This window comes from Acipenser ruthenus, chromosome 20 (assembly GCF_902713425.1).
Source record: "Acipenser ruthenus chromosome 20, fAciRut3.2 maternal haplotype, whole genome shotgun sequence".
Classification (NCBI taxonomy): Eukaryota; Metazoa; Chordata; class Actinopteri; order Acipenseriformes; family Acipenseridae; genus Acipenser; species Acipenser ruthenus.
This window is the reverse complement of record NC_081208.1, coordinates 6,739,713-6,762,351: the sequence shown is the minus strand read 5'-3', so window position 1 is coordinate 6,762,351 and position 22,639 is coordinate 6,739,713. Positions and strand designations below refer to the sequence as shown.

The 22,639-nt window shown below is 40.2% G+C and overlaps 1 protein-coding gene and 1 long non-coding RNA gene across 9 annotated transcripts in view; one reads left to right on the top strand and one right to left on the bottom strand.

The window, feature by feature from the left end:
* The first annotated feature begins 678 nt into the window (after positions 1 to 678).
* The window catches only part of LOC117425787 (polyhomeotic-like protein 2), a 71,976-nt gene continuing 50,015 nt past the window's right edge, over positions 679 to 22,639 (top strand). For 6 of the 8 annotated variants that reach the window (XM_058993351.1, XM_058993355.1, XM_034904463.2 and 3 more), the window contains exons 1-2: positions 680 to 795; positions 10,138 to 10,221. The gene's annotated coding sequence lies outside the window, so the exon portion shown is untranslated. Of the gene's footprint in view, positions 796 to 10,137; positions 10,222 to 22,639 lie in introns of all 8 variants that reach the window. The other 2 variants (XM_058993356.1, XM_058993348.1) reach the window with 1 other exon arrangement.
* LOC131698849 (uncharacterized) overlaps positions 22,011 to 22,639 on the bottom strand; it is a 30,872-nt gene continuing 30,243 nt past the window's right edge. Inside the window, exon 4 of the long non-coding RNA XR_009307860.1 lies at positions 22,011 to 22,270. This is a non-coding gene — a long non-coding RNA (uncharacterized LOC131698849). The remainder of the gene's footprint in view (positions 22,271 to 22,639) is intronic.

Sequence of the window (22,639 nt, the reverse complement as noted above, 5' to 3'; positions counted from 1 at the left end):
ACTTTACCTTTGCTGTATCCTCTGGTGCCTGTGTCATGGCTATAGATGTTTTAACATAATCCCTATAGTTTTGATGTTTGTATTCACTGCAGATCTTAAATGAGCTTGGAGGGAACCAAGAACAACTTCAAACAACAAGAACCATAACACATTGCATTCAAATGAATTAATGAAGGAAAACTATAGAAACTAAATCAAGTAAAAAAGATCTAGCTGAAACGTTAGTCTACTAGACTTAGTTTCCTATAGCTTTACATTGAAATTTTGAATAGGCGTTTTGAATTTATGGATTAAAATGAAGGAATGTAATTAAGAACAAGTAGGCAGTTCAGCTTCCAAGTGTAACAGGAGGAGACTGGGTTCCTTCAGTTAGTAATTGACGGAGGGAAAGCTCCCCTTTCCCTCCGTCAAGCTACAGCAGGAGCTGTGAGGAAGTTCCTCCAAAAAAAGACAGAGCAATACAATTTTAAGCAAGGGTTAAAACCCTCTCTGTTGCTATGGAGACCAGCACAGGCCTACATGTACAACTGACCTGACACAACCATTCTATAGGGAGGGAGAGAGGGAGGGAGGGGGAGTAGCCAGGATAGACCCGCTGCCTTCCAATTGGCAGGCCAGAGTCATGTGATTGCATTTTGGAATGCTAATTCATGATAGCTTTTTTTTTTCCCTCCTCCTCTCCCCCACTGGTCTATTCCAAAGCTGTCCGATGGAAAAAGACCCAGAAATAGTGTAGGATATCAGGAGAGAAACAAGAAACTGAAGCCAAGGAGGGAGACGAGGCCTGGGCTGAAGGTATGGCAGTATGCTTTGGTGCTGTTTTGCGAGTGAGAGTGAGTGAGAGAGAGAGAGATAGAGAGAGAGGTAGGATATGTTGTCTGTGCAGCTTTCCTGGTAGTGCTTTAATCCTTGCTTTTATGTGTGTGTGCCTGCTGCAAGGTCTATTGTAATAATGCTTTTAGTGACTGTCTGCCAGAATAAGAAACCATAAAAGCAGCTGCATACCACCTCTGGTTAACCGCAGAAGTGCTGTCCTCGGTCCTTGCTGGAAGATTTCTATAGAAACAATGGAATTGAACAGCCTCCATGTGTAGCACATTTGGAATGGCAGTTTGGTCGTCTGTGCTGCATTTCTTGCATGTAAAATTGTTCTTGAATCTCGCCATTGGGATTGTATTTTGCATGCATTTCTTTGCGTCCAGGGTCAGTTCAGGACTCCTTAGTGTTTTTTTGACAGTTGCCATGGATAGTTAATGTCCACAGAAGCAGATGTATTTTTATTACTGTTCCCCTAATACACCCCCATGCTGAGATGTAGGTATATGGATTATGTCTTGCCCTGAACTGCACGGTGTTCCACACACAACACACTGGCGTGCTGGTAGATGTCTAGGGTTACCTTGTAAAACTGAACACATGGCATGCCTGACTGATTGCAGACAGAATAGTTCCAGTTTATCTCTAAAACCTGACAGCGCAGTCACCTCACACAGTTATCCAGAGGGTAGATGAAGTAGGTTAGGACAGAACAGCCCAGACAGCACATCAGGATGGACCGGTTATCCTTATAATTTCAGAGGACAACATTTAAATCTGTAAATTCGGGACCAGAACAGGGCTATTTTTAGCACCTTTTATTCCCTAAACATTTACACAGTTTCATCTCAAAACGGCCCTTCAGCAGTCCAGTGGTTCCCCAGGGGTCACCTGTGGGCTGCAGTATTGTGTGTGGAGGGAGCTGGACTTTACTGCCGGTGTTATGTAGTGATGTGGTCTGTGAGTGCTGTCATCACCTGTCTGTTAATAAAACCAGTGACTGACCTCAAGACATTTCACACTCCTGTCCCTTTTTATTATTTAATAGAAAAATGCATTCTTGTTTTAAATGTATTAATCATATTTCGTCATATTGGAATACATTTTTATATACTTTTTTAAATTTTTTTAAATCCTATTTTACAAAGAAGAGCCTTTTGTAAAAGCACTGTCAGTCGTTTTCCGCGCACAAGCGAATTACTTCCTTAAATCGTCAGGAATCAGATGTTTTGAATAGCAATGCTTTATCAGTTAGTTTTATACATGCACCGGAACGCATAGAAGTTTGACAGATAACGCAAGATGTTGCCTTGACAGGACATACCGAGTTCTATTTAATAAAAAGATTCTTTGAATGTGTGGATCCGTGGGCGGATTCTGGTGGACCTGCAGTTGTCCACATAGCTTGGTACAAGAAGCAGCCCGGAACGAAGGGGGTGGAAGTTCAGGTCGGGATTATTGAGGTGGATTGGCTGAGCTAGACAGGCAAGCTCTATTTAGTATATCTCTTGCACTGTGCCTGTCCATTAGCCAGCATTATTGTTAGCCCTTCATCTAGGTGCCCTGCGTGAGAGGCATTGTTCCCAAGACATCCACTCTCATTAAAGCAGTTTAAATTAAAGCAACCTATCAAACAAGATTGTACATGATTTAAAAGGTCAAGAGGCTGCTGAAACCACAGCTGACGACTCTTAAGCTGAGAGAGACCAGCGATGGTGTGCAAGAGAATCAGTCACAGCTAGCAAACCCTAGGGTTGAGTCCCTGCACAGGGCACTGAGATTCATATGAGCCTGGTGACAGAGAAACTGAAAGTGAAAAGAGTGGAAACAGAGTCTATTTTAATAATATGTACAGTTGACCCTATCTCTTTATAGTAGTGTCTTCTGGTAGACTGCCACCAAGCACCATGAGTGTAAAATGAGATGACACTCTTAGGGAAAGGGTGAACTGTACAAAAACATGACAATACTTACATCAGAACAAGCCATACCCTCTACTGGGATGTTCTGAAGTCGACTGTGTTGATGGTCTGAAAGACTTACAATAGTTAAGTGTTGGATGTGAACACTGTCACTAAATTCTACATGAATCTAAGTATGTTTTCCCTGCCTGAGGTGACCTATTGAATAAAAATACAGTTATGGTCTGTTAAAAATCTAGTTTTAGGGCAGTGAAATGAAGATCTACTGTTCTTCAGATCATTAAAATAGACCCGAAACTGTTGTACCAGTTTGGCTTTCCTGGGACGACCATAAAAAGTTACCTGTGACTTTTGCAGGTCATTCACCTTCCATGACAGCATACTAAATACATTAGATATGAGTTTGGAATCTGGATTTTACACTAATGTTAATCCAACGTTTTTAATACGTTTCTCAGTAGCTCTCTACTCACTACTCTTAGTTTGGTGTTCAGTGATTACCTCAATGAAGTCACCTCATTCAAATTCACTGTTACTAGCTTCATGTGCTGTGATTACCTCATTCAAGTCGTGTGAGTCAGTGTGACATTTAATCTCGGGGGGGCTGCTGCAGTTTTTTTTTTTTTACTTTAAGTTGACAGGATTTTGCAATCCATAGTCTTCAAAATAATAATTGCATTACCCAATTACCCTTTACGTGACTCTAGTACATTATTCAGAGTGCTGTCCCCTCTCTGTACATCTCCACCCTCCCAGAGCAGGGACTCTGTTTCCCCCTCTGTGTCACTGACAGACCTGGCTCACAGTGCACTACACCTTAGCTGTTTTCCGGTCAATGGAACCAAGGCCAGTTATTGAAAGGACTCTTATTGGTGTCGACTACATTGCTCGTGATTGTTAGTTGTAGTATTCGAATGTCATTGCTTTGTGATTTTTCACAACTACAGTGGAAGTTCATGATGAAATTGATATTTTCCTTGTATAACCCTGGGCTCGTGCTTAAACTCCTATTGCAATATATTTATACAAGTGAAAGGAGTTAATGTTAGAATCTTAACAATTTTAGCAGTAGCATATATAAACTATCGCTACCCTTTAATAAGTATTGGGACAGATGAATGTGTGCACAATGACTGGAGTTTGGACATCTATTGAATATTGTACTTTGTACATTGTACTAAGACCCTATTGTTCTCTCTATACATATTGGTTTAGATAATCACACCATAGCACAGTACCTGAAGGTATTAAATCTAGAGTTTCATAGGCAAATGCAATCTGAAATAAGATGCTAGCAGTGTATGATAAGATTGGTGCAAAATCAAAGCCGTTATCGTGTTCACCATGCAGACAGCCAGCTTTGTATAGGTACAGAAAGTCAAAGCTATACTCTGTGTAGAGAAAAGAATCACCCGTACAGTTTGCCCTCCCTGATTCAGCATCTTTGAGAAACCCATTTCTAAAACCGTTAATTAGAGTGATTGACTGCATGCAGAGGTCACGGATTCCCAAAGGTTTTCCAGTTCAATAGGACTATGTATGTGACTGCAGTGTGGAAGGTACTGGGCTTGAGTAGCTCGGTGGTTTGAGAAAGTGCTGGGCTTGAGTAGCTCAGTGGTTCGAGAAAGTGCTGGGCTGCAGTGTGGAAGGCAGTGGATTTGAGTAGCTCAGTGGTTAGAGAAAGTGCTGGGCTGCAGAAGGCAGTGGGTTTTGAGTAGCTCAGTATGTACTAAAAAGCATCAAACTGGAAGGCACACTCTATAATCACGGCTTTTCAGAAGAATAGCAGCAAAAGAAGTTCAAATCAATGTTTTATTTTCTCCAATGAGGTTTCCTGAAAGAGAAAACAAACAGAAACAAACAGCTATTTAATTCATAGGCACGGTTAAACTCCAGGATGCCCCTGCCTTTTCTGTCTCAAGGTGGAGCAGAGAGGGTGAGGGGCTTTTCTAATAGCGCCATTTAGGAATTAGATCAGGCATTTTAATCCTACATTAGTGTCGTATTTGCATAAAGCTCTCTCCACTGGGGCCCTTCCAACCCCCTCTCCGGCTGTGCGCTTGTAAAATGCATGTGCTTAACAAAGCCTCCCTGCTACCAGACTGGAAGACAGGCAATGTGATGAAACCTTTCAGTTAAACTTGACGCTGCAGATTTGTTCAAGTGCAGGGTTAGAAACATGCTAGTCCTGCATCAAGTCCTGGGTTTCAAAACTCATTTATATTATTTAAACGATCAGGAGGCACGAGACCCCTGTTAAACGATTTTGTTCCTCCTCTATAGATGTACGAGCAACTCCAAACAGTAACCAGACAGACTCACAGGCGAGTTGTACTGGTGCTGTGATAAGTCAGATCAGAGTAGATTGATCAGGTTTTCTAGGGCCTGATCATTTCAGAAGTGTACCTAAGCGAAGAAATCTATGACGGTTGAACCGCTACCTTAAGTCCGCTAGGTATTGAATGTCAACTGAATGCACAAACTATTTCAGTATCTTCTGAGGGTATGTTTGAACTCCAGGCTAACACAGAACCCAGAATGCTTTTATAACCTTATTTTGTGTTTATTCTAACTTTTCCTATGCTGGCTTTACCTCCTCGCATTGGCCCCTATGATGGCTTGAATTACTAATGTCAATGCTACTGGTTAATTGTATCAGAGGGGTTGAAAAAGAAAAATGCAACGATGATCTAGCACACTATTAACTCGTCGTGTCAATTGCTTGTCCGTCACATTATTCCTTTGTGATTCAAACTGAATCCCTGACATTCTGTATTATACAAAAGCTGCATCTCCCAAGTCAGTCTCAATTGTGATGACATTCTTTAGCTATTGAAAGTATTTGAATATAGAGGAAGCTGTCCATCCACATGCCACATATTCAGTTTTACATAGAAGTCACAGTTAGCTCTTGTTTTTACAGCCACGGCAGGAGAGGTCAGCGTGCTACGAACACATTTTGTAAAACAAACACACTTCACTGCACTCTCTTAAGGAAAATAAAAGTGGGTTTATCCCACACCTAGATAATGAAAACCATTTGTGTTTCTTCGACATCAGGGCAAACAGATCAGAATCCCTTTGTTCAGCAGTGTAAGCCATTTTAGGCTTCACTGCTTAATTAGTCACACCTGAGCAATTAGACATATCCTGGAGGCCCGGGGTCAGGTGTAGCTAATTAAATTCATGACCATGCCATTTTTAAGACCGCAATAAACTAACTGCTAACTGAATCGTGTGACCATTATACTATTGTTTTTAATATAATAAAACACATTTGATGGGTATGTTAAAAAGCAACGGGAATTAGCTATTCAGATGTTAAGTTTAAATTGACTTTGCATCGTTTTCTATTTGACATCCCAACCTGATGACTTTTTAAAGCACCCAGGTGGCCTCAATAGAGCTCAGAATCAGGTCTAACCCCCAAGTACATCAGGTACACCAGAGTGGAACTATTAACCTGTCCCCTGCTACACTCTGGCCCTGGTGGATGTAAAAATAAACACATCTGTTAGACATGATTCTGAGAGCTCTATTGAGGCAAACAAGTTTTATCCCAATTGAATATGCGGTTCTTAGGCAAAAATGAGGTCATGTCACTCATGGGTTTTCTCTAAATCTAAAAAAAGGGGACAGGAAACTGAAGGGGACATGTAAAACTGTAACGTGGAATATGTACAGTAAGTGGTTCTCTGGTATAATATTATATGCCATTGTTGTTTCTTTTTTATATATATATTAAAAGGATAATACAACTCTTAGTGGTAACATTATTAACTGAGACCCAGCTTTAACTTGCTGTTTCAGTGCAGCAGCTGTTGTTCCTACCAAGGCGTTGCTTTGCGCTAGTATCCAAGGTGATGAAAGCAGCTCGAGTCGCATCATCCAGGTGCGTTGCTTTTGCTTCAACAGGCTTGCCCCAGTTTCTTCTGATCAGATTTCTACTCCTCCAAAGCGCTCTCTTGCACAGCTGTTTGAGATAAATCTTAGTACTTGCGAGCTGTCGACCGATATTGTGCCCTGCAGTCTGAAGTCTATATGTTTTCATATCTGACCTAGTTTACCACTGCTGTCAGGGCCAGCATAACCATATAGGCAGAACAGGCGGCCGTCTAGGGCGGCAAATTGAAGGGGGCGGCGAAACCGGTACATAATTATATACTTCACAGTTCTTTAATCGTAAAATGTTCAACATCTTAGATCACTGTCTCTTGTCCTGCAAAACTTATTGCTGATGTTACGGAACCATATCATGAGCAGTGGTGTAGTGCTGAATCTGGAAGTACAGGAACGCTGGGGTGGTTGGGTGATCATGCCGGTGCGGTGTCACGTGAAATCTGGTCCCCCTTGGGAACAGGCTGTGGTACAATGAAAATACGATGTGCTTGAAGTAACCTGCGTATTCTGGATCAATTGTTATTTATAACTCTAAGCTCATGCATGGTGGTAGAATCCATTGATCATAAATATTGTCATTGTAGAGCTGACAGATGTCACATCCGTTTGTAACCAGAGTGGTGATTTTATATAGTTGTATAAAGTTTTGTGATGATGTAAAAAAAACAACATAATCTGAGATATATATATATAGGGTTGTGGGTTCAATCCCAGGTGGGGGACACTGCTGCTGTACCCTTGAGCAAAGTACTTTACCTAGATTGCTCCAGTAAAAACCTGATTGTATAAATGGGTAATTGTATGTAAAAATAATGTGTAAAAAAATAATGTAATTGTATGTAAAAATAATGTGATATCTTGTAACAATTGTAAGTCACCCTGGATAAGGGCATCTGCTAAGAAATTAATAATATATATACATAATTTTAAAAAAGGAGTGAAAAGGGAGGGCGGCAGAATTTCTTTTAGCCTAGCTGGCCCTGATTTGCTGTTTTCTTATTCTTTTTTTTTTATATACCTCAGGCCACTGCTACCATTATACTGATTTGTGAGGAGCTCATAAAAACATCAGTGTTAACCACACACAGATTCTCTATGTAATTAATTTACTTCACGTGTTTGTTTTTTTTGAGAGCGGTCTACCGCAGGGGGTGTACAATTCCAGTCCCCGAGATCTGGTGCCCACCTGGTCTTTGTTCCACCTGTACCCTAAATATCTAATTTGAACCAATTGAACCTCCTTCCAGGTCACTTCTGTTTAATAACCTATCAAACTTGGGGAACACCAGATCTTGAGTAGACCAGATTTGTCCACTCCTGTCATTGTTTTTTTTTTTGTGTGTGTTTTTTTTGGAGTGTTACACAAATTGTTGTCCACAGTCCTAAACGTAATATTTAAAATGGGTGATATAGCCATTCCAAACCAGGACAGGCCTCATTTAACAGCAACCAGACACTCTTTTCTATGGAGGTCAGCCATTCTCTTATTAGTCAATAACGGAATGGCAAATAAAGGTGCTCCTGAATAAAAGCTTCTCACGGTCGCTCGAGCCCTGCTCTCAAAATATATATAAACTTGAAGTATAAAAGTGACAATGGCATTGCTGTGGCTTGTTACTCTGCAATAATGGAACTCTCCTCATTCAAATGATTCCCTTGGGAGTTCCGTTATTACCTTGTAACATGCCATAGCAATGTCATTATTCCTTAATTAAACACAGAGGTTCAACGAAACAATTACTTGTTCGCTGTTCCCAAGTATTAATACCTCGTGTTTTCGGATACTCAGTCATTTTGGCTCTGGATGTATTGATGCTGTTTAATAAAACACTTAATGGCAATACAAATTGTTTGTACCATGAGTCCATCATACTGTACAAATACATTTAAAAAGCAAAGGTCTTTATTTGGTAAGACCTTATTTGGATTTATCCAGCTTCTAAGCAATTCTTGGCATAGTATGTATAAGCTTGCAGTACAACAGTAGTGAATATTCATATGCAGAATTATTCAGAAATAGGTTACGTTACACTTAACTCGCATATTTAAAAATAGAAGCATGAGGGAGATGAGGCCTGTAACTGTACAGGTGTATCTTGTTTTGCTATATTTTTTGCAAATATGTTTAGAATTTCTTTTATAATCCACAAATGTTATTGATTATATCACCATAATAAAGGCTAAGGATGTCAAATCTGGCAGAATTCTGTGCTTTTAAATATGTGAGCTAAGTGTAACGTACCCCAGAAATAGTGAGTCAAGACATTAGCAGCAGCAGTACGTCAACATGTTTAAACACTCTCTTCATCCGAACAGGCATTTGACAGTTAGAGACACAACATGTCTTTAGGCTAAACTGGGAATTCCAGACGGACACAGAAATCCGGAATTGGAATCTGCAAACTACTATAGAGCATCCTGGTGCATTATCCATGTCCATGCAATAGCAATGACGTTGAGGAAGCAGGTCACTGCACATTGATCCATCAGCAGCATTGTGCATTACAAAGCACTTAGAGGAAAGCATGACAAAGAAAGTCCTAACAAACCTATTGAGTTTCTATTTCTATTGCTCTGTTGAGCACCTCATTTGTGGGGTCTGTAGCCTAGCTAGCACTTAGTTACCTGTCCTGTTCTACCCAAAACGGAATTTCAGCCCTTTTCATACCGACTATCCCTGATACAATGTGTTAATGTGGACCGAGTACAACAAAGCATGGCGGTGTGCCTGAGTGACATCCTTGCAAGCTGCCTCAAGGCTGTATGGCTGCAGCATTTAAAAGCAGCAGACTGTTTCTAATGCTAGATACTGTGGGCATGCAGTGAGCACAGAGTTCAGCTTCAGAACCGCTCTGACTGGTTACGCTTTACAGAGGACGGGTTCATTTGAATGAAAGTTCACTGTGCCAGCATGCAAACAGCCTCTTGTTTGAAGGCATGTATTTAATGCTGCGTTGCCTCTATAGCGGGTCATGTGGTTTGCTGGCCTTATTGAGTATTATTGGGCTGCAGAATGGCAACATCTGCATATGCAGGAATATCAGCATGAGTTGGAGTGACGAGTCTCAGTAGAGCCCATGTACAGAAATGATTATTCAATACTGCTGTATTCTTATTATAAAACTTCAGAAGAAGCAGCTAGGTTTGTTTTCTATTCATGACCAACCTTTCTGGCTGCCCATAGTTCATTGTGATTTCCATTGAAAAGAGGGAAAAGGTTGATGAAGAGAATACTGTTAAATGGCTGAGATACGTGGTTGATTGTGATGTCCCAGATATGCTTTTAAAAAGCAGGTGAAATCAACCATATCAATATTGAGAATAAAGCACGTTTAAAATTCAACATGGTACAGTGAGAAACATGCTCTCTGATTGGCTGAAAGATCCTCAGCAGTCTAAATACTGATATATTTATGTTTGCGTTTTAATTAAATTCGTGCAGCAACCTAAATGTTGATTTATCGCAGTGTCAAGACATATTTCTTGTTGTGTCCTGCAGGTGAGTGTGAGAAGGGGTGAAGGAGAGCCGGGAGCAGGGAAAGAGATTGGAAAGTGTGGTGGATTTTAGTGTTGGCATTCAAAGGTAAGTATTTTTTTTTTATTTATTTAGCAGACGCCTTTATCCAAGGCGACTTACAGAGACTAGGGTGTGTGAACTATGCATCAGCTGCAGAGTCACTTACAATTACGTCTCACCCGAAAGACGGAGCACAAGGAGGTTAAGTGACTTGCTCAGGATCACACAATGAGTCAGTGGCTGAGGTGGGATTTGAACCGGGAACCTCCTGCTTACAAGCCTGTTTCTTTAACCACTGGATCACAGAGCCTCCTATGTAGCATATTTCTTCTTGCTATCAATATGTGGAGTGTGGAGTAGTGGTTAGGGCACTGGACTCTTGACCGGAGGGTTGTGGGTTCAATCCCCAGTGGGGGACACTGCTGTTGTACCCTTGAGCAAGGTACTTTACCTAGATTGCTCCAGTAAAAACCCAACTGTATAAATGGGCAATTGTATGTAAAAATAATGTGATAACTGTATAATGTGAAATAATGTATAATGTGATATCTTGTAACAATTGTAAGTCGCCCTGGATAAGGGCGTCTGCTAAGAAACGAATAATAATAATAATAATATAGTTCTGTAGCTCTGTCTACCATTTTCTATATAGGCTTTCACTTTTTATACAACAGACGTATATACAATTATAGATTTCCTTGAGATTCTTGGGGAGTAGAAAGAATTGATGTAACTATACATGCAAACTGAGAACTGTCCTTACAGATTTTGGTGGGGTGGGGGGGGGGTGGGGTTAAAATGTGTACTCCACATTTGTAGGGGGTACACAAGCAGTCTTTTCTAAAACATTAGTAAGCATTGCAAATAAGGAGAAGCAATTGAGAATCATGCAGAACACACATAACAGGATTTTAAAAAGATAATACGTGAATTAGGAAATGTAGATGATATTAACAAAACAAGTTTATTTGATACAATCTGTTTTTAATATTGGATGCTACACTTTTAGTAGCATTACCTCTCATATGCATTAGAGTTCAATATTTAGATGCAGGTAAATGCAGGCTCCTGGACTGGGATTGCCATGTAAAATTGGTATGCAGGGAACGCTGCCCTATTCCCCGGTTTCCTCTTGGCATTGTAGAAAGCACTTGATTTTTGTCGTAATAGCCCCTGCGCTGTCTGTGTAGACTATCCCTTATTCCCCCAGCTGAGTTCAGTCGCACCGCCTTTTGATCTGTGGTAATTAACAGTGACTGTCTGTCTGATGCCATCATAAAGGATCTCATCAGTTTGGTGTAGGGTGGTAGAAGGGGGAGGAACCTCTAATCAAGGTCTGTGTTCAGGAGGCATTCTCTCTCCCCTCCCCACCATGTACAGAAGCGCCTGCCATTACAGTGTCAATAGGGTGTAGGGTCACGACTGGCAGCCAGCATGACACTGATGTGTGTTTAAATTGTTCATGGAAACAAGACCATTCCTCTAATTTCTTCAGCAGCAAAGTGTGTTCTTTGGAAAGGCCCACATCACATTCTTGGATTCAGAAGCACCTGCCAATGAAGCAACTGCTTTAGCTCTCTGTCAATGTCAGTCTTCCTGTTGGGATTGAAACTGGCTTGCAACAGGGAAGTGCAGCTTTTATATAGCGTGTTATTGAATGCCAAAGCAAGCCAATTTGACATGAAGCAGCTTGCTAAATATTGCAAATGTCTTGTTAAGGAGCTATCCTACAATTCATTTTGAACATCTGAAATACTTTGCAACCTCCATTGAAGTTCATTGAAGTGAATGCAAAATTGGCATTTGATTGACTAGTCTCCCAGTTTACTGTGTAGCAAATTAGTGACGACCCTTTTAAAGTACAGTATCCAATCAATATGGCTGTTAATTATTACATCTTAAAAAACAAGGTAATTTGAATAATAAATTGGTAAATTGATTAACAAATCCATGCTTGATGTTACAATCCCACACTTTCCATATGATTAAGATGAAAACGATTAGTTTTCCAGCAAAACCAGTCACGCAAGAGTTAAGCAAAAGTAAGTGAGAATGAATCATCTTTTTTTTTTATATAACAACAAGGTGTGTCTACAGGCTGTAGCCCTGGAATTCCGTGCACCCCAGGCATGCCTTTATACCCAGCACAATGATCACCTTGTTACTGTAGTTGAGGAATCCTGTGAATCTGAGGAATCCGTACAGTGTGGGGTTTAGATGTAGGATTCAGAGACTAGGGAGGTATCGTACCTTTTGTCTTGTATAACTTTAGTGCACAATCAAATCAATGCCAGGGGGACCCAGCCAGTTCCATATTCCCATTGCAGTACTACATTACCGCTAGGATAATTCCATTGTCTTTTACATCAAAGCCACTGTATATAAGAACATTCGTCCGATCATTGCTCGTCTGGTTACAAGCAGCTCATTGATTTTACAACTTTATCAAGTCTGGTCATAAAAGATCCCAGCATCAACAGCGTGGTTTGGTAACCCACAATAGTGTCACATCACTGCCAATGGCCTCTGTGAGAGATAGCTAATCCCACTGTACCAACAGGCCATAAACAATATCCTCACCGCAGAGCCACTTCATTACCAGTTGCTTATGAATTAAACTGCACAAAAGGGTTTTGTTTCCTTTATAACCAACACTAATAAAAGTAAAGTAGAAATCCCCCAGGAGATGAATTTATCTTTTTTTTCTGAGAGTGCATGTGTGTTTGCTTTGTAATGCAAGCTGGTGAGCAGTCCCCTGGGTGCTGGCTGGCTGCACAGAGCTGGGGAACAGAGACTCCCGTTCACCACACCACCTCCCATTCTGGCTGAGATTCAGTAAATAGAAAATAAAGAACTCGCACACACTTGTTTGGAAGGATGCCAGAGGCTCATAAACTCCCAGCGAGAGTCTCTTTGTACCAGAGTGTTGATCTGATTTAGGTCTGAGTCAATCATTAGCCCGGGATGTTAAGTCTCCTGGCCAGCACTAAATATCAGTGCATTACTATCTTCATTGGCAAACTCTGTGCGGAAGGTCACTGGTTGAAGTTTTGTTTAAGGCGAGTGGGGTTGCACTCCATCTACCAACAGTGCAGCACAGTGAGTGGGGAACCTATGGGGATGAAGGCCACAGCCTCAAGAGCTGAAGCAAAAACAATATCCCTTTTGAAATCCCTCAAATATAACCACGCAAAGGACTAATTAAAATGGCCTTAGACAGCTGATCTAAAAGTGATATTGAGCTACAAACACACTGCCTTCCAGTTCCTCAGCAATTACCAATAGGCCACACTGCCTCCCAGTACCTCATCAATAACTATTAGGCTATACTGCCTCACATTCCTCCAGCTCTTGCCTCTCTAGACCATATTGCCTCCCAGTCCCTCAACTCTAACAACTAGGCCACACCACTTCCTATTCCCTTAGCTATAACTATTGGTCAACAATGTCTCCTAAAAACAAGAACATAAGAATGTGTTTTTATTCTTTCAAACATAATCCAGCTCATTAAAGAAGCAATTATCCCACCATTCCAGGTTTTAGAAACCACTGTAGGAGGATAATTTACTCTGATGGCTATTGAAAGGTAGGGAAATGAAAAGTGATGGCTCTTCATTTCCCATCAGAAGTGTAATCAGGAACTGGGTGGACAATGGGTCAAAGGTCCCCAGAGTCCTAATCAGGAAGAGAGACACACACAGCCGCTCCAGACACCGAGGGGCAGGCTGAAATATACAGAGAATTTCTTTAGGAATCTCCCAAGCACACATCTGAATTTTCTGGAAAAGGTCCTATTTTGGATAAGATTTTAAAAAAAAAGAAATGAGTTTCTTATAAAATCAGTCAACACACATACCGAGCGTTTTCATAATCCCATAATAATCACACAGTAACCTGATGGTTTAAAAATATTTCTATACAATGTTTATACATTACAAAAGAACCCCAAAGTTAGGAACCCCACATTTACAAAGATTTACAGAAACAGGACTCTGGTTTTGATTTTCTTGTTATTCCTCAGTTCGAAGGTTCAGACTGTATATAAATACAGTACACATGCATTAAATCATTGAAAATAATAAATGGTATGAGCGCCCTCCATTTGAAATGTTTGTAGCGTTCTGCTGTAGATAAAGAATAAGGTTAGAACCACAGGAAAAATGATCAGTCACAGTCCCTGAAAACTTCAACAGTATTGCATCTACCCATTCTACTGCATCCCGACCATGAACCAGCTCCACATATCACAGTACATTAACAAGCAAGCTTCTCTGCTTCCTATCAACATCCTAGCTGCTATATTTATGTGGTCTGAAGGTTATGAAATACGTCTCCTGCCAGAGTGAATCAATCAATTATAGCTAAAATGTAGCCCCACATGCTGCCATATGCAATTACAATGGAGATGTCCCCTGATAGGAAAGCCTGATAAGGTTTTTAAAAGATGCAGTGCACTCCCTTTTATAAGGTGGCCCTTCATACTGCAGAATCAGTTATAAGGCAACATACCCAACCCCCCTCTCCCCTCTCCCCTCTTCCCCCTCTCCTCTCAGTTATTAACTGTGTGAGCTGCTGGTAGAAGCAGGGAACACCTGGACTAGACCTGGAGAAATCATTCATAACTTTATTATCAGGTGCAACATGATCTCTTCAGCTCGCCTGATACGCTGTTGACATGGAGATACAGTGCTGGAATACTATGGGCACTGTTTTAAAGCAAGTAAAATTTTCAACAATTTGACTGGTTGTAGTTTGTATTCCTCTCAAAAGCCTACATTTGCTACAGGGACAACTATGTCATACGATAATGTCTCCTTTCAAATAGCAGTAGCAACCACTAGCTATTCACTTTATCAACTTCCTTCAAGTCAACAAGGCCATGCAACAGATTTCACAACTTGATCGGTTTTTATCCCCTCTATTTTATCTGTAACACCAGCTACTCCCCCTCCTACCAATCACTAGGCCCTCTGCTTCCTAGTCCTAACTCTAACCATTAGGCCACACTGCCTCCCAGTCCCTTGGCTCCAACCACTAAGGCACATAAATAGGCCACACTGCCATTGTATGTGCTGTCCTTCAGGGCACCCCACCTTGTCTTCCCACGTCATTGTCAAAAAACCCTGGAAGCAGTAACTAGGGACTCTTTGTTGGTACACAATATAATAAATATTGGCATTGCCCGCTTAGTTCTGAATGTGAAGTCAGTGTCAACATGCTTCTACAATGGACTTCAACCTAAGTTTGTGCAGTCATTGGGTGAACAATAGTGGGAGGCAGGAGACCAAGACAACACAGTATCCTGTACAGTTTGTTTTGGTGCTATATTGATTCAAGTCTCCTCACACACCAGTGGCTGTAACCTGAGACACTTCAGTGGCATTCCTGTTTTCTTGGTCTGAAGCTCAGGGTAGAATCCAGGTTGGTTTATTATATTGATGTACTGGCATGTTAAGGTTTTTTTTTTTCTTTTGTAATACAGACAAAATGTATCTTTTGGCAGTCAGTTTGCCTGCCTCCAGGTTTTGTGGTAGCAATAGAGCATTCACAGCATTGCACAGAGTACTGGTGCAATATCACAATTTGCTTCCTCGTGAATTTGGTACACTTGTGACTTACAGCTACATTCACTACACTGTTACAATACTTACGGCAAAATGATATGATCGGGACAATAGCGTTGTTAAATACATATTGTTAATGGATGGAGTTCCAGCCTCACAATCACAAAATTGTGCGCTCAGTACATTAGAAAAAGTATTTTTGAAGTGTAGCCAAATGTTTTTAATATAAAAGTAAGCAACCCAATACAATTCTATATTTTCCTTCATTCTAAATAGTCACTTACGATAAATGTATGCTATAAAAACATCCAGCTAATTGTAATATTGAAATACAAGTCCAAATATGATCTAATCTAGTATTGATTGAGCAGTACAAGAAGATGCATTGTGTTGTCCTTGTCTAAACATTAGCTTTTATTGAATGCATTGTAAGCTAACAATTTGCATTTCTTTAATCTTCTTCAGATGATTTCACTGAGTGTAGAAAAAACGTATGGGGGGGGATATTTCTTGACATTTTCGGGTGTTTAACCTGAATTCATTTTACATGCATACATGTAGAAACCAGGCATTACCGGGTAACACAAAAATCAAAACCCTTAATTTTATACAATGAGTGTGCATGCGTTGTAGAAACCCACCCTCCAACCAAAAATCAAGACCTCCCGTCTCAAGCAGGGTAGCCGAGGTAAGTAACTCCAAATCAAGAAGCAATTACAAGCATTAGACGGACTAACAAGGTGTCTGAAACCTTATCAGTCTGGTGTGAGGCTGGATCAGCATGAACATTCCTCTTCTTGATGAGAAAGAAATGAAATCCAGGCACACTAAACCAGCTCTGCTCTTATCAGCGCGGACCCTGCAAGACTAAACCCACCCCCCTTTCTCATCCCCATGCTGATCTGCATCCCTTTGGCATGTCAATAGGCTACTGTGCATATCCCTCGCTCATTACACACAGCGTGTGCCTCTCCTTTACTCCGGCCTCGGAGGAGAGGGAGCAGCAGGGTGCTGGCTCTTTCAAACGTGTTTTTCTTGATGCTCCTGTTTATATTTTAAATGATGCATACTGTACAGATAAATGCCATGGAATGACCATTAAATACCTTCAAACATGTTTGTAACTATATTCTATTGGAAAGTAAGACACTGCTTTCCTTGCAAGGCTAAATTATTAAAATTATTGTTGCACTTGTATCAGCAAGTTCCACATACCTAGCTAAAATCTAAACTACTGTTTTCAACTGTAAATTGATATTTGTAATGGGTGTACTTCCCTTTCAATGTTTCAAGTGTTGAAATAATTGTTGCTATTACCAGGAATGCTCTGTATTTAAATGAATTACAGTGTGCATGTAAATAATATTCTCTGCGCCTAGTAGACCAGACTTTTCATGTGAATGCACCTTCCTTCCGCACGCTGCTCTAATTCTGTCTTTCCTAAACTAACTGCTCCCATTTTTTCAAAAAACGATCCCCATGCGAGCGTAATGATGTGAATCAAACCGCTGCTAGACAGACTCATCTATTATAATTATTTTTGTTTTTAATTCCACGTTTTCTCTAGCCCCTGAAAGGTATAGCTAATTTATATGCTAATGAATGGATAACAATCAATGTATTTCATACTTGGCTGCCCCCAATCAATACAATATTACCCCACCGCACTAATGAAATACATTGAGTGCATTGAGGCTGCTGAGACCGAGTCGAGGTAGTCATCTGGAGTTTAATAATAGAAACTCAGTCACTTGAGGAGTGCCTTTGTGCTGCTGTTACAGTAGCGTGCTTTTTATGGCTCATCTACAGGGAGCGGGCAATACATTATTGTCCTGCCATATGCAGCACACACTTTGGTGTACATGGGTCTCTCTCTCGTAGAATCTGAAAATCGAATCTGTGCAGTATTTTTTTCATTTATAAAAAAATGTCTCTGTTGCATTTCACATTGAAACAAACTAACCAAACTCTCTTAGGGTTAGGACAAGCCCTTGTATTTTATAGAGCATTTAACAGCACCTGGAATACACCTAGATTTTATGAACCACTTAGTTTTAAAGGTAATCCTGGGGTAAAATGCTCCGTGCTGTAAAATGCTCTAAACAAAAATGCAGCAGTTGCGTTGATCAGATCAAACCGCATTCAGTTTGAAATCGAAGTGTGCCTGGGTCCTTACAGCACGTGTTACCCAGTGCTAAGGGACGACAAACCCGTTGAACAGAACTAGCAAGAAACAAGCGAGGTGTATTTCAGTGCTCTTAACCTACCGAGCTACTTATTTAAATTTTTGGCTTTTCTGCAAGTGCCAGCCGGGACAAATGTTCGACAAGCACTGCTTGGCAAAAATTAACAGATGTTTTTTAAAATGACGATCAAAAAGCTATCAATTTATAAATGATGTCTGGAATAAATAACACACATTCTGCTGTACAGAACGGTGTTTCTAACTTTTCTCTTACTGGTAATTTGAGTTACCAGGTTTATTTTACTGTAAGAGTACAAATTCAGTTCTCCTGCTTATTTAAAATAAGCAGTATTTGTTTTAAATGTTGAAAGAACATTCAAATGTGAAAAACATCTGAGTAAGTGTTTTGTAAATTCATTTCAGGATCATAATGGGAAAAAAGTGTATTTCTTTTTTGTCAGCATTTGTTCCCAAGATATTTTTTGGCCAATTCTGATGGTGAAGCAGGTTAATAACCCCTCAAATCAGAAAGTAGGGGGAGAGCTCAGGTTTTATGACTCTCATTTCCTTTACAATCTACCCTAAATCTGTCAGTTTTTTGTCTAAAAGGGATAACTTTTGTTTACCAAATCCTAAAGGGTAAAAGATGTAAGTATTATGTCTGTGTGGGCAGGGTTAGTGGGATTGGCAAGGAGATCATCATGAGCCACATGTGCTTTACTGAAGGGACTCCATGTGCACAAACTCCACTACAGAGATGAAAATAAAAGTTCCACTAGATTCAATGAAAACAAGAACATCTTAATATTGGCATGTCTTTAAAGAGCAGCTTTATTTCAGTATCAGTATGGACTTGCAGGGTAAACCAACCAGATTCACTTGGTATCGTTTTCTGTTTCAGTCATCACTCCCTGTTGATTTTGAAGTTTACAGCACACATGGGGCTTCACTAGAGCTTTCAGAATCATGTCTAACCTTAAAGTATATCTGGTACACCAGTGGAATCATTAACATGTTGTCCTGCAACACTCTGACCCAAGTGGTATTTCTTGTTGATGTGTTTTGTATCCATAGGGGGACAGGTTAATGCTCAGACGTGATTCTGAGAGCTCTATTGAGGGAGCGGTACATTTCTGAACAAGAAGTCACCAGGATATGATGAGTGAAACAGAAAATGGTTTGGAGTTGGTTCACAGAATAACAACAACATGATAACATTAATAACAGAGTAAGACACAGTGGTTCTGATCTAGTATATGGTACAGTGGTATTGCAATGGTTCCAACTATTGCAATTCCACTGGTAAAGAAAAAACGTTACCACTGTACCCTTCCACCAACCGCAGCCTCATTCCATGGCAGCTGCCCTTGTTCTGCCATTGTCCCTTAGTGCAGAACCCATTGCTTTGCTGTTGTACTGCAGTGCCCCATTTCATTGCCGTTGAAGATAATCTGGTCAGGAAACATGATGTTTTTACCCACATTTACAGCACATTGGAGAAAGGGCTTGTTATTGGGTTTATTGCCAGATGTCCACACACCCCTTGGAGACAGCTCTGTGTGCGTGTACATTAGCCACTGCTCATAAATTTCCATTGTGTTCACAGTGCAATTTAGCTCTAAAGTAGAATACTGTGTCTGTGTTATACATTCTTCCACATCTGTGCACTCTTCTTTATCAGAAGGCAGGCATTTAACAGTTCAGCGATTTTCTTTTTTTACCTTTTTATAAGAACAACCACCCTAAATAAAAAACACATTACACCTTTAAGACACGAACAAACACACAGCCCATCAAAGCCACCCCGTTCACATTTCCTAATTTCATATCCTCTCATTTGAAGCACGGCTGGTGCCCAATCTGCATGAAATACAGCCAGGGGGAATTGAAACCCCCCCATTGGCTGTCGCTAGGAAACCGAATAATCACCAGGAAATAAGGCTGTTTGCTAAAGCAATAGTGGGATGACAGTTCTGTATTGCAGGCTGGATGGAGTTAGATACACCAAAGACAGCAAAGGAGTAAATTTGCATTGGGGGGGGGGGATACAGCTGCCACAAACACAGTGAAAACAGATGTTAGGGGTGCTGAGGAATGTAGGCTGAAATTATTTCTGAATTTCTAGAACATAAGTGTCCACGTGTCAAAATATCATAGTATACCATGTTCCCTTTTTGCAGCATTTGTGGTCTCTTGTCAGAAACCTATTACAGGCCACGAGAAACTTCAAATACTACTTTTTTTTCTCAGTGGGACATAAAAAGTATAGAGATATAAAGTAAGTAAGCAGTCAGTTTAGCAGGTGCCAATGTCCTGATCCTCTGGGGCTCGACATTAGAAACCATTGGTCTGCAATTTATCCTACAACCAGACCTGTGGTCAATTATAAGTATAATTACAATTGCAGCAGAATCGTTTGCTGAAATTGCAATTACAATGCTATTTTGTTCAATTACAATTAGTTACAATTATGCAGCAGTAATTCCAATTATAACTGCAAGTACACTAAAATAGCTCTACACATTAACATGTTTACTGCTTTGTAGAATAAACAGAGTAATCACAGGTACACATACAGAAACATATCTATATAACGTTTTCTCAAAGAAATGGGGTCACTGAAAGTGGTTGAAAATACGAGAAGAATGTTCACGCAATGTAAAACACAACATGGAACTATGACTGGTTAAGCTTGGAAAGGTGTGTAATTGCACTGTAATTTATCACGTATATGGTAATTACAATTACGCTGGCGTGCCAAGGTTCAGCTACAAATACTTTATAATTGCAATTAATTACAAATGACACAATTACAATCTAAGCAAAATGGCTCAAGCCATGCTGGTGAGAACATCAAGGATGGTATTTGGTATATCTCTGAAAATATTTGTTTAGCCACTGGGAGCAAAAAGCTTGCCCATGCTTTTTTGCTATACAGTAACTGGTGGGCAATTTTTTCAACGGGCTCATCCAGTTGATATTTCCCGTAATACACGGCAACAGAGTGTGACCCCAACACGAGCTGTCAAACAAAGGTATTCAACCATACCTCACATAGCTGCTGTCTTCTCTTGCTTGCTGCTCAGCCAGGAAAAACATTGCTCACCAGAGATTATAGAAAATACTGCATAGGGGCGTGTGTGGTATGTAGCATCCCACCCCTCAAGTGGGCATTAAATTCTCATAGCACACACTACCCCATGCATTATTCTCTATGCATTTTGCTAGGAATATCGCAGGCCTCACAAAATAAAACTGTTTGGGTGATGCAAAAAACTGAAGTTTGTCATCAACTTATGATTGTAAGTACACTCCATTCATTGACTGGTTCTTAACTGAAGTTGCAAATTATATCATTTTAAATGAACCTGTCGTTTTCTTTTATTGTTTCAAAATGCAGTTTTGAATAATTTAGGTCAGAATAATCAGGGGGATACCTCGAACCCCCCCCCCCGCACGTCTGGGCAAAACACTCTGCAACAGCATTCCAGCTGATGAAGCTTGTGTCGTATCCTGTTTACAAAGAACAGATTTAGGATGCATTGAGAGGAAATAAAATGCAGAAGGGGAAAACAACCCAACCCTATCCACAGCACAAGAAGCTACAGGAGCCCAGATGAAAGGAATTAAAACATCCTTCTCGCAGAGCTTGCTTACTAATAAATCAAAACTTCCTGCAGCATCGCCATAGCAACGCAAGTCAGGAAAAGTGCAAACTCTATAGATGTGGTAAATGCACTATCAGCATTAGCTCAACACTGAGGATTCTGTTTCAGGGCTGAATTACATTGAAAGGTCTTGGTTAAGGTGACCTCCCTAGGCCCAGTTTTATACAGTTTGAGGCCTCAGAGCAATTAGCACCATGCTGTTTGCTGCCCTTCAATTCGTTTAGGCTGTTTTTACACTGGAGATTTTGTAACGGATCATGTTTCAATAAATATTTGGACTGCTTGCTCTTTGTCATGTTGGCCATTTCCAACAGATGAATTGAGCTTTCATCTCTTCCCAGTCTTCAAACACACAAATAATTTACTGCCAGACAAAAACACCAAATCCACAAATGGAAATATCAACAACCCGTCTCACTTGCATTCTTCAAAAATAATGTTTATTTTTGTATGTTTTAAATTCCTCACACGCTTTTTAAATTATTTCCACAACACAAACAAACTTATTTTCACAGTGAAAATATTCATGAAAACAACCACAAGCCAGCCAAGAAAAAGGAAAACACTAAATCATTGTTATTACTTATCACTCCGAAGGCTTCCAATCCCAGTGTGTACTCTGGGTGAAGCAATCTGTTACAAGTTTTACTGGCAGTAATTTTCTCTCCACTGACGAGCTCCGCTGATGGTAAATATACCTGAAAATACAAAATAATCAATATATTAATGATTGTTTTATGCAAAACTACATATGTCCATTAGAATGGTTGAATTATACATACAATTGAACCATTCATGCAAGATTATGATTTTCTTATTTTTTTAATAGGAATCCTAACAACTTTTCTGCATGTACCTTATATATTTTTCTGTAGTTCTTTTAGATTTCCTAGTTTTAGTTCTTACACTATAGATTCACTTCCTGTGCAGTGGCTATTACAACCTCAGTGGAGCCACAAGCTAATTTCTTTACAGGACCAAGTTTTTAGGCTGTAAGTGTGAATGTGCGCTCCTTGACTTTTTGACTCAACCTGTACATCACATGGGACCACTATAAGACTAAAAAT